Source organism: Cucumis melo, chromosome 6 (genome assembly GCF_025177605.1).
Source record: "Cucumis melo cultivar AY chromosome 6, USDA_Cmelo_AY_1.0, whole genome shotgun sequence".
NCBI classification, from domain to species: domain Eukaryota; kingdom Viridiplantae; phylum Streptophyta; class Magnoliopsida; order Cucurbitales; family Cucurbitaceae; genus Cucumis; species Cucumis melo.
The window spans coordinates 13,303,732-13,314,617 of record NC_066862.1 but is presented as its reverse complement, the minus strand read 5'-3'; the positions used below and the strand labels follow the sequence as shown (position 1 = coordinate 13,314,617).

The 10,886-nt window shown below is 43.6% G+C and overlaps 1 long non-coding RNA gene across 1 annotated transcript in view; it reads left to right on the top strand.

Moving 5' to 3' along the window:
- Positions 1–572: 572 nt before the first annotated feature.
- LOC127149817 (uncharacterized) overlaps positions 573–10,886 on the top strand; it is a 51,115-nt gene continuing 40,801 nt past the window's right edge. The window contains exon 1 of the long non-coding RNA XR_007821523.1: positions 573–681. This is a non-coding gene — a long non-coding RNA (uncharacterized LOC127149817). The remainder of the gene's footprint in view (positions 682–10,886) is intronic.

Below are 10,886 nucleotides of genomic sequence, written 5' to 3'. Positions count from 1 at the left end.
TTTGCGAAGAAGGACTATCCATATTAACCTGTCTGTCCTTCGGACCACTAAAAGACTAGTCAAAAGGAGGCAGAATCAAGGCGGTCGATGACGACTCCCACAAGGTAATAGCTTGAATGTCAAAAAAAGGACACCAAATAGAATTCGACCGGTCGGACTCATTCATGGAACTGAGAAAGTACGGGACTCATTCATGGAACTCAAACTTATGGCGTCCATTAGTCCGAACTTGGCTCCGCTCATCTTCCGCCTTGTTTTTTTAAGCCCCCTATATTTTTGAGGTTAAGACTTAGAAGGAGCTCTTTCTTTGCACTCCGCGAAGCTCATAAGAAGAAAGAAGTTAAGCTTGATAAAGTCAAGAAAAGAAAAGAAGAATTCACTCATTAACTCGAATGAAAGAAGCTCAAAATGGGAATTTTCATCTTTGTGCTAGATTGAAGACTCAAATCCAAGAATCCCAGAAAATGCAAGGGCTCGACTGATAAGGAGAGCAAACCACTTTGTAGCAACTTTTTCAAGTCAAATGCCTGATTTTTTTATCTATTTTCGTTAAATAGAAAGATGAGAAAAAGTCAGATTTAGAAGGAAAAAAGACGGGAAAACGCAATGAAAGAATCAAGCCTATCAAAGAAATGAACATTGTTTGATTCTAGTTCTAGTTTCTGGTCCGGATAAAGAGAGGTTCAAAGAATTTGAAAGTCAAATGCCTGATTTTGAACTCTATTTTCGTTATATAGAAAGATTCTAAAAAGTCAAAAAATGCAAGAACCGAGAAAAGGTCAACTTTCTAGGATGAGTTGGATCTCAGATCATTTGCTTAAGACATTCATTCTTTAATTGTTCAGTCGGGTCAGCTGAAAGGCTCGATGAAATTGACCCACGGAGCGGTATGAACTTCAGCGAGTTGTAGAAGCAAGCTAGAATACGAGACTGAGCCCACCCACGTAGCCTCAACTCCTTCTCAACGAAGATTTGTGTTATTCAACTCCCGCAAATTCTTTGCCCCTCATTCAACTCTCATATTAGATTTCGCCTCTACAACTCTACAAAGCTTCTTCGACCCTTTACCTTTAATAGAGTGATTTTTTCTTTGCCTTGGCCTTACGAACAAGAGAGAGCCGAAACACAGCTCCTGCTTACTCAACTAGAACCACTACTGAAACTGGGTCCCGCTTTAGCAAGGAATCGAAATTGTCTCGTTAACAAGACACCGATCTGACTCCGCAGCCTTTGTTCATTGACTTATCAAGGAAGGTTGAGAAAGTGATTGAAGTACCCTCACGCGCGCCCCTGCGCCCATACCATACCCATACCCTCGGGGCGGAGAAGTTGGAGAAGTCGGAACTGGTTCGACCGATTGATTCTGCTTTTCGTCCTCCTCTTTATTAATCCATTTTCTATGCATGAACTAAAAGATAATGAAAGACCTGGGCTCACCCTGAAGCTTGAATCTTCCCCATGCGCCTTTACCCGAGTAGATCGAAGCGATATAAATAGAAAGCATGAATCAAGCTGAAATCCAAACCTTTCGTGGGCAATAGGGAAAAGGAGTGGAACGTGGAAAGTTCAGTCGAACCCGCGCTTGACCCATTAATTAGGGTTAGGAATGGAATGAACCTATCTCTTTGAATAGGTGGTGTGTGAATAACTTTTCTTCTTTTCTGAGTTGAGGAAGAAAGTCGATGAATGAGTCCACTACGCGGTGGGTCGGTTAGAACTACCCTCAAGCGCGAAGGCCTATTAAATGAAAGACGTTCGGACAGAAGCGGCTAACCATTAAATGAAAGACGTTCGGACAGGTGTGAATAAGGAAAGAGAGGTTCTCATAGGTTGAATGAGTCAAGCTATCACTATTAGATCTCAACGGCTAGCTAACCCTAGTGGACTCGGAAGTCAGAGATCTTGCAGTCCTCCTTAGCTACGGAGTCTTCCTTATGTAGGGTCCCCTGTGGTCGGCTGAAGACCGTGCCCTTGCAGCTTAGTCAAGCAATTAATTCTATTCTCATAAGAAAGATCAAGGGTCTCAGAAATTGAGGAATCCCTTTCATCCGTATCCGTTTGAGAGCTCTCCCGATCGGTGCAGGTTAGAAGCCGAGAAGACGAGGGTCAAAAGGTTATCATACTGTGTTATCTAATAATAGGATAGAATATGCTTTCCCAGTAGTCAGACTTGGAATTCTGCTTCAAGCAAGAAGAAAGAAGAGATTAGGCTGTCATAGGCTTTCCCTTACAAGGAGGTAGGATTGAAAAAGGTTCCAACCAGACCGAATGGAAGAAGTCCCAGTCGAGGAGGAATTTTCCTTATTCAGAGAAAGAAGAACTATCATCATCAATCCTATCATCAGAACTAGAAAGGACTAGCCTCAAGCCAGAGATCGCCCGTACGTGTACGTAGGAAGAGGCTCCGTAAGGCGCGAAGCGAAGCGACTGTGAAGGAGCGAAGCAGAATCAAGCGTAGAAGGACAGGAGCGAAGCCACTCGACTGAGGTTAGGAAGGTTCAGAGCGAAGGTACTCTACGAAAAAAAATATAGGAGAGGAGCGAAGCCACTCGACTGAGGTTAGGAAGGAGAGGAGCGAGACTAAGAAGGAGGTTCGAAGAAAGTCGACTGATAAGGTTTCAGAGCGAAGGTACTCGTAGTTTCAGATATAGGAGAGGAGCCCGACGATTAAGGACCTACTAAATGTAAATGAGTATTAGTAGTATAGTATGAATAAGAAGAAAAGATAGAGAAAGAGAAGAAAAAGAATTGGAAGTAGGATGATGAAGAGGACTCGGCTTCACTCTATCTTCTCCTCTTATTTCATGAGCAGAGCTTGCGACTGCTTATTATATAAATTCTTTCGCACTACTTTCAGAATCTCGTCAATCATAAAAAACCTTGATTCCGATCCTTTATGGGAGAGCCAGCCTATTTCCTCATCCCTATCTTCAGAGTCGATATGATAGCCTCCCCCTTCCTTTGTTCAATTCCTTCCTTCATTCATCAAAAGAGTTTGCATGGGTTTCAGTCAAATCCCTTTCAGTCTTCCGCTTATTATGACCCTTGCAACTGAGAATTACCTTTCAAGTAGTTATTCCCGTCCGTCGGACTTGTTCATTCTACCATATTCATTCAGTTGCGGGAAGCAGTTCCACAAAGAGAGAGCGAGCTTAGTCTTTCTCTTTCGATCCGGAACGATTGATCTCGCTTAGGAAACTCTCCCCTACTAAGAGCTTTCAGTCTCTCATTTTGGGAATACCATAATGAGTCAGCAAGACTCATAATGAGACCCACTCCCAACCGCTACGTGGGCTCAGTGGAGCGGCCTCGCTTTCTTCTGTTCTGCCTCTTGTCTTCTTGCCCTTCCTCCTATGCTCCTCTCCCGATCCTATGGCTTCGCTTTCTTCTTGCTTCCTCTTCCCTACTCATCAAATTCCTCCCCCGCCTGAATGAACAAGGGCTGATCCCACCTCTTCTTCTTCTCATACTCTCATTCCTATTTCAAAATATCTTCTGTCAGAACCCTTACCTTAATAGGAGAGTTGTGATAGCTTTTCTTCAACCCCTGTTCCTCCTACGCGGTCTCGCTTCCTCATTCCCTTAATTCCTCTGCCGAGACTTCTTCCTATAATGTGGAAGATTCAACTTCTCTTAAGAATGAAAAAAATGAAAGAAGAAAAGATCTCATTCTCTCGCCGGTCTTCTCTCCTTTCTTCTGGAGTACTTATTCCTATGAAACTGAAAACTCTTAGTTATTCATTCAATGCCCTCATAACTAGTAAACTCAGTCTATTTCATAACCGATACTTGACAGTCGATCCTATTCTACCCCTCTCCCTTACAGGAGAGCAGCTTTACCCTTTCGATCCCTCCGTAGGAGTCTCAAGAAGACAGATTCCTATCCTTTACTCACAAGACCTATTCAAGATAGAATGAATCTTTCTGTCTCGGTCACCGCGGAGATAGTAATCTTTGGAAGACTCTTGAACCACTACGCGGCACTCCGATAGTCAGATTGATAATAGGATTTCCTCATCATCAAAATGGGCAGTCGCTGATCATTCATCCAGCCTTTATTCCGAAACATCTCATGGGAAATTAAGCTAGGACGGACCGGGAATGGTCCCTGGTCCCCTACTAACTGAAGTTACTGACTCATGAAAGGGAAAGAAGACCTATTTCAGTTCCCTTTTTTAGTACTAGTTTGGAAAGATCTCATTCAAACTTCCTATTACGGTCTGTCTTTTTTTTTCTACCCGAACCTCTCTCCTTTCAGTCTTTACGTCCGAAGGTCTTGAATTTCGAGACCTCTGGACTGATTTTGATCCATATTCACTTTCTTCCTTTTATTTCACTCTTTGGGCGGAGGTTTCTCGAGAAAGTCATCATTCCCTTTCGTATGAAAGAGCAGACTAAAGCAGCGGTCTAATTCCGGGAGGCAGCTTACTCTCTAATTAGAATCCCAGGACGAAAATCAGCCTCGCCTTAAGGCATGAAAGAGCCTAAGATCAGAAAGCAAGCATGGGCGACCTCTATCCCGATTCCCCCTCGCAAAGGGTATTCTAACCTGCCCAGCTGGTCTAACTCCTCTCATGCGGAAACCTATGAATTCCGATTCCGCGCAACTCTGATGATCTAAATACCCTCATAACGAAGCTTCTAGGTCGAGCTGACTTGCATGCGAACAAGAGCTAGCCGCCACTAGGCCTCCGCCCACTGGATACGGTCCCCTGCTTCCCCTCGTTCACTCGTCGGTCTATAGAAAGAGTGAATGCAAGCGGCTAGGGCTAGTCAGTCGTGAAAGATGGAACTAAGGAAACTCAATATTCTTTGAACCTTCTTCATTGAGGCGGTTCTTTGAAATTGACTAGTTATTAATCGTATCGTCGACTATTAGATTCATAGTCAAAGACAAGAAGAAATAGAAGCTAAAGAAAGCACTACGCGGTCTCGGTCTGGTAGAATATGAGAATGAGATATACTTTCTTTCATTTCTTCCTCTTTCTCTAGTCTGACTTGAAAAGCTTATCCTTCATTCTTCCAGTGGGGCTTTTCTTGTTTAAGCTTTTCCCTTAGTGGAGTTCATTCCGTTTTACTAAAAGAAACTAAAGTCAAGCAAATTCGCGGGTGTGCCCCTACTGCCGGGAAAGCTTTCTCAACTCCTTCTTCACTTGCGCTCCTTTGAGCCTTATTAAGTTAAGGATAAGGACTCAAATTCTTCGATCATTCTTCTCACCTCTCCTATATCTGAAACTACGAGTACCTTCGCTCCTTTTCTTTTTCTTAGTCGAGCTGCTTCGCACCTTTCAGATGAATATGGATGAAATTCAGGGTCCGTCCGAAGGTTATGAAATAGCTCGACTCCCACGGGGCGGTTCGAAGAAACTCGACTGATAAGGAGAGGAGAGGGTCAAAGATGAATAAAGAAAGCGAAACGACTGATTTCAAATATTTTGAGGAGTGGTATTATGAACATAGCTCTCCAAATAAGGAAGGTTCGAAGAAACTCGACTGATAAGGAGAGGAGAGAGGGTCAAAGATGAATAAAGAAAGCGAAACGACTGTATTATCATAAAAGAAGGAGCCCTTTATTTGAAGCTCTCCAAATAATAAGGTTCGAAGAAAGTCGACTGTAAGGAGAGGAGAGGGTCAAAGATGAATAAAGAAGGCGAAACGACTCTATTATAATATTAATAGGAGTGGTATTATTCAATAGCTCTCAAAATAAGGAAGGAGAGGGTCAAAGAATTTGAGGCGAAACGACTGTATTATAATATTAATAGGAGTGCAACGAAAGAAATCCATATTAATGAATTAGAACGAAGATTTTTTTCATTGAGGCTGAAATTTGGGTGCAAAATGGATATGCGGAGGCATCAAAATGCAATTCTTCCCAAATAGTAGGTTAGGCCTCATAGCTCATTTCAGAGCTTACCAAGCTCAGAACTTCCACTTCCGCGCATGGATGCCTCAACCCCACGGTCGGTCTCCTCTTTCTCCTCTTCTGGCGATCAGCTTCTTTGCTTCCGTGTGGAGCCTCTGTACCGGTTCGGCGTCCTGTCCTATGGGAGCGACGCACCCTAAGTATGAGTATTTCATCTATCAGATTAGATTCGGAATCGGAAATAGTTCTATTAAGAGGCTATAAAGAGATCATACTCAGAGAAAGAAGACCACTGAAACTGAAAGCGAAAGAGTCCGCGGATCGGCTGTCGCAGAAGTTCTTTCAGGTTTAGCTGCGGCTGTAGCAGAAGAGAACTGGTTTTTAGGGGAATTCAGTCTCGGTTGCTGCAGAGCCCGCTGTCGTCGATCTTTCGACCTTCTTTCATTTCTTTCATTTACCAAGCTTTGAATCCAGGGTGGGATGTGTCCCATCTGTGCTATCCCTTCTTTTCATGGGATGGACGATTTTCTGCTTTCACCGCTCCTTCGCAAATTCTTTGCCCCTGCTTCGCACCTTGATTTCAGAGTTCTTTGAGAGAAATAGATGATCTCCTTTGAACCCTCAAGACCAGACCCCGTTCGCGCCTGGTCTCTTTCTTCAAGTTCTCGATCCGAGATTCTAAGCACTGCGGGCACTTATCTAATTTAGGAAGAGAGAAAAAATTTTCTATTATTCTTTTTCTTGTATATTCAGAAGGAGTATAATAAATGGAAGGGATGAACTCACTCTACGGATTGATCAGACTCATCCTATAATTAGAGTTATGGGACAAACTCCCACCATAAGAAGAGAAAGGTGAGACCGAGAATAGATGAGGCATCGGACAAGAAAGAAAGATTCCCCGCGGCGAGTGGGGCGAAAGTAATATATAAGTCCTTCTCTTTTCAAGGGGTATATCAAGCTCTTATTCTCTTCTAAGTCTTCTGCAGATATAATCAGATTTCAGGGGTGCGAAAGAAGAAAGTAATAATCAGCCCTCCCTATCCATGAATTTCTCATTTCACAAGAAAAGCAAGCTTCTTTTTTGATGCGATAAGAAAGCTCTTCTGAAAAGAAGAAGAAGAGAGTTATTCTTGCCTAAGAAAGTCTTTCGTCTGATTTTGAGGTTTAGAAGAGCTTTAGAAACTTCTAATTCATATTCGAGCTTGATAAAGGAATAGTTTCATATATATTGAAATAATCTTGAGCACTTTCGCAGCGCAATTCGGGCTTGATAAACCCCTCAATTATGACTGATGATTTCTTTCGTATTTATTCTTTCGAAATCCTATTAAATACTATGGGCTTCTCTCCTCGATTCTGATTCCCCGCGACTACTGAAGATGAATGAGGTGCTCGAGCCTTGACCCCTCGCCTCTTCAGTCTAGCTACCTGGTTTCCGGCCACCAAAGAAAGGTCTTTTCTTATGAGATCTTTCCGAATCAGTACTACTATTCTGATCAGAACCTAGATCCAAGAGTGAAGGAGGAGCTCAGCTCTGAAGACTTGAAAGGCTAGTTCATGCTAACTAAAAGACAAGGTCTCGACTGAAAGGAGAGAAAGCCTACCTGCCAATTCTTCAAAATAGTCCATTTCTCACATTCATTCACATGAGAAAAAGAAGAGACTTGGTCCGGCAAGAAGGATCGACGGCTTAGGCTCGAGGCTCCTCTTCTTCTTCCTGTGTGGATTAGTGGAAGGATGTCTCATCCGCTTGCTTGAGAGGGTATGCATTCCTTACGCGCGAATTGGATGATTTCTCTTTATCGATTTCTTCTTTCTACCCAGCCGGCGGAGAAGGAGGTCTGACCCCTTATTTGAGTCCGTAGGCTGATTATTGAAGACCTAGGTTTTTGATGATTGACTTTACTATTCAATACTATTCTCAGAAATTGAGTGACGTAGGTTAGGCTCGACCCTGTTCCCGAGATGAGGCATCCGAGACAGAAAGAAGAAGAAGGACTGAAAGCGCCACTGGGTCCGAGCATTCGGTCTGAAAGATCTTCTTTATCTCTCTCACAGTCAATTCATAGTTTTTTAAGAAAATGGGGTTCGATCCTTTTTCTTAAGCTTCTAGATAGAGCAAAGTCTGCCCTTTTTATCTTTGAAAAAGAGTCTTCCAAGTCAGACCAAAATGCAATTAATAGAAGAAAGCCTAGCGATTCCCACTCCGCGAAGAAAGTCTTTGACTTTGCCCTGACATTTCTCAATTTCTTTTTTGGTCACTGATGAAAATCGAGTGAATTTTGCTTTTCTCGTGAATGAGAGACTTTCTTCTGAAATACTCTTTTCACCCTTTATGAACTATGAACTTCCTTGCGCTCCTAATAAGGGATAAGTCCTGATTTTTTCTTGAGGGCTTCGTCTTCTCACCTGTCCCTTCGTAGCTTTATGGCTGCTTCGCACCTTTCAGTCTCCTTATTTCATAACCTTCGGACGGACCTTCAGAAATCCATATTCATCTTCATCAATGAACAAGGGTTGCGAGGACTTATCTCCTTTTTCAGTTTCAGTTAAGGAGTGCAACTTTTTTCTTCTACCATCTGTCCTCCGTCCTATTAGTGACTTTCTTTATTGAGGGATTTGACCCTCGACTAAATTCAAGCAGTGAGGACTATGAAGACCTCCGGACCCATAAAAAGTTCATATGCTAGATCTCTCCTTTCAGTCGAGCCTTTGTTTTTTTTGAGCCTAGGCTTGATCTTTCTGACTTGGTTGATAGGCTTTCTTTAGGAGAGGCAGCTATCTCTCTTTCCAAGGCAAATAGATAGGATTTTGAGAAAGGCTTAGTCTGAATTACATGAATACGACCCAGATCGGAACTAGGGTAAAGGGGGTAGCGATCGACTGCCCGTCAGAGGCCTTGTTCATTGACTTTCCGTTGAGGGATCTCTTTTTCTTGCTTTTGCAGTAGCTCTTGCATAAGTCGCTGTGGAAGAAAGATCAGTCGTAGTTCGATCAAATCTCTCTTGACCATCTCTTTATTTCCTGGTCTCAAGATGTCCCTTAAAGACTGATTTTTTGCGATTCCACTAAACCTACTATTTTGAGAAGACGTAGAATATTGCGAGGAGGAATTTGAAAGTCAAAGAAAAGCAAGCTTCTTTAATGAAATTCGGACCGGAGTAGTTTGAAAGAAAGGAAGAAAGGTCTGAATCGCTTTCATGAGTTTTCCCTATAGAGAAGAGCCTCATCGCTTTCATATGAATAAGAATCCCGGCCGGAGAAAGGAATGGTAGAGAGTGGAATCCGGGAGACTTGGCGTCTGAGAATGCTACAGAGAATTCCTCGATTCCCTTTCGTAGTTATTCCGGGGAATGAGATGGCCGGGAGAGCTGAGATTTCTTCTTCTTGCATCGTCAAATCTTATGAAAAGAGATGAAAGCGGGTATTTCTCCCCTACTGAATGAGACTCGGTCATTCTAAGGCATAAGCTTCCCCCCGATCCGCACCGCAGAGTATCTCAGACTTTTTGAAGTCAAAGCGCTCCCTTAGGATCTTTGAGGTCTGGAGGACCCGTCCGGAGGACTCATTCATGGAACTCAAAGGCTAGTCCTATGGAAACTGAGAATGAGAACAGTTATTGCTTGACTCTTGACTAATCCTCGATGCTCACCCTGAAAATCTCAGAAATTACCTCCGAAACTAAGTAGAAAAGAGATATTCAAACCTATCCTCTCCAGTCCTCTACTCTACCTCGTCAAGCTGCAAAAGGGGTAAAGCTACTTTCTTCCTCTTTCTCTTCCCTTTCTTCCGAGATGATAGGGTCGAGCCTATATCTAGCCTCGTCTACTCTCTCGTCTTCTAACCGATACCGGTACGTGGTAGTTTCATTGAGATGGATGAAACTTCTTGCTTCTTGGCAACCTCTGCCGAAACTGGTGGACTTGCTTAACGAAAGGGATGATTCCGCCTCGAGCGGCTTCTCTTTCGCTCTGGCCTCGCCCCTCTTAAGTCGAGTAGCTTCCTCGCCCCCTCTTTCTTCTTGCCCCCGATCTTTGTCTTATCTTTCGCCCCTAGCCTGACTACAGAGCTACTTCTAAGCACTAGGCCCAAGACTCAGAGAATAGTACTGATCTCACTCCTCTTGGGATAGCGATCCCGGTCGTTCTACCCTGAACTCAGTCGGTAAAGCCTGTCCTTTCTATCTATGCTCCTTCGCCATTCCCCTCTTCAGAAGAGAGATTCTCAAACTCCTTCTACCCGCAACTGAAACTGCACTTCTTCTTTCTCATGCGAAGTGGAAGTCTGTCTCCTTTTCCCTTGAAGATAGTGATTCTCACTCTGATTCTATAAGAAACTCCCTCTGAAATCAGTCCTATTCTACCTGCGTACTCCATCCTATCTTTGAGGCTTCCAATCAGGTCAATCCGGGAGAGCTCAAGATAGATCTACCCGGGCATCCATCCTCTTTAGTCAGTATTTGGTCAAGACTGATACCTCTCTTCCGACTTCCGAGACTGCGATACGGTCCCGCCGCTGGCATGAGGTCAACTTAGAATGAAAGAAGTCAGAATTTCCTTAAGATCTAGAACTCTGTCGACGAGCCAAAAGGGATAGCTCCGTGGGACTCTCTCCTTATCAGCTGGCCCTATCCAATTCCCTGACTACTGAGCTTTCAGTTAGACAGCCGCACCCAAACTAAAGGGCTTAGCTCCTTCTTCCCCGCCTCAATGAAGAAGTCAATGAACAAAGGGCTCATTGATCATTTTCTTCCAGGAGAGATCATGAGATTCCGAAACCTCTCCCAGTATTATTCATCCCCTCTCGCTATTGGGATAGCTATAGCTGCCTCAATCCTATATTGGTCGTATGAAGACCGCCTCAATGAAGAAGGTTGAATGAGACGGATGACTATTCGAGATAAGTGATGCTGCCTATCCCCGAGTAGGTCTCGCTACTTTCATTGAATGGCCTCACCGATTTGGTCTCTCCTTTCTTCCGAAACCTCGGGGCGAACAGTGCTCAAAAGCAGCTTAGC